Source organism: Pteropus medius, unplaced genomic scaffold, assembly GCF_902729225.1.
Source record: "Pteropus medius unplaced genomic scaffold, Ma_sr-lr_union100, whole genome shotgun sequence".
In the NCBI taxonomy this organism is placed as follows: Eukaryota; Metazoa; Chordata; class Mammalia; order Chiroptera; family Pteropodidae; genus Pteropus; species Pteropus medius.
The window spans coordinates 3,617,532-3,619,390 of NW_024340697.1; positions in this window are offsets into that span (position 1 = coordinate 3,617,532).

The following is a 1,859-nucleotide window of genomic DNA, read 5'->3' on the forward strand; positions in this document are numbered from 1 at the left end:
AATTTTTTTTTATAAAACATGCTACTCTTAATTTTCATGTTGGCAATGACATTTTCGGTGGTGTTTCTTAAAATTCTATCTTGTGCCATTATGAATAAAAAGTTAAGCAAAAGCTTTGTTCCTTGGCATTAAATCCAATGAATGACCTCACACCCCATTCCAGACATACAGCCCACTAGCCACAAATCCAAATGTAATAGATAATGGCAATACCATACATATACAGCGAAGGAGCTAGTAAAAAATATCAGATGGCTTGGGGACATCAACCCAGTGACGCCGATGCATTTAGAAATTTATAATTATTTGTTGCAAGTGAAGGCTAATTGTCACTCAATTGAAACTCAGTTGTCAGTGAGGAAGTGGTTTACTACAAGATGGGAACTCACATTTCCTATCTGCTGTACAGGTATTGCCCAACACAATCCCTGTAAGTTACATCTGTCCCTGTAGGCCTTAGATGCTTAATTTCCTTCAGGGCCGAAATAACGAAGTCTAGAAGTGGGATCTAATTTTCTAATTGAGAGACTGTTTGGGACATCTTCAGGCTCTACCATTGGGTCCAGCACCTCCCCCACTGGCTGCAACTCAGGAAGAATTCGCCTGTGGGCCTCTGGTTCTTCCTGGCTGCCCATCACTGCTAAAAGTTATAAACAAGACCCAGAGCAAACATTGCTTGATTGTGAATCACAGGTCACTTTTCTGTGCCACCTAGTCTCATCCTACTCCTGCTGACCCTGTGTTTTCTTGGCTTTGCACTGGATCATAATCTGGCCAGTTCTTTCCCTCTATTCTGGACTAGACTGCTGGATATATGGGACTTCCTTCATTCCATGTTCTCGTATTAAAAGTCCAATATCTTTTTGAAACTTCCAGATCAGATGGCTGTGAGGTTGATGCCTGTGTCACAAAGGGTAACAGAAAGTATGTCCATCTGTTATAATAGTCAGATCTAGAACAGCCAGTTCGGAAACACATGGCTCAAATATTTTTTAAATAATTAAAATGTGTGTGTGTGTGTGTGTGTGTGTGTGTGCGTGAGAGAGAAGACAGAGAGAGAGACAGAGAGAGACAGAGAGAGATGAACAGAACTTACTCTACCTTCCTTTTTGTATGGTTTAAGCCCAGTGGCCATATCTTTAGCTGAGTGAATGAAAGCTAGTTTTTTAGATGCCTTTATCACACTGAAAAGAAGCTATTTTTAAAACACACATACGAGGCCCAAGGACCTGAGTGGAATTTGAAGTCATTTCTATCCCCTTGTAAATGATATAATACCTGACAAGAAAAAAATAAAATTCAGACTCTTTCAAGTTGGACAAACCATGAACAGGCCATTCGAGTCACTCATTCCTGTGAGCAAAGAGATCCTACAAGCAAGAAAAAAGCTGCTGTGGGCTGCAGATGTTACTGTATCTCTGAATCATCAATCATTATTTTTGTGTCTCTGGCAATGGGGCCAGAACGATGAATGCAGAAATAGCCAAGTATGAATTTGTCTTGATCCACCTAAGTAGCTATTAACATACGTTTGTTGTGGTTTTTATAGGGGGAAAAAAAAAACTCATACCAATGAAGTTTGTGCAAATCGAGGAAATTTCTAAATAAGCCCAGCTTGCTTCTTTTCTTATGCACATTTTAATATACATCTGCTTGGCAGAGAAACAGCATTGGGATTAAATATAAGGAGATGTCAGAACCAAATCCAGGCCTGTGGCGTATGTCGTCTGAGAAGCAAACTGAGAAGAAAGGAAATGACTGAAGAAGAGTCGCTCAGAGATGAGAACGGGACGACATCTCCACTGGACAGAATTTTAAAACAGGACTAAATCAGCAGCAAATGTTCTTCCAGAGGAAAA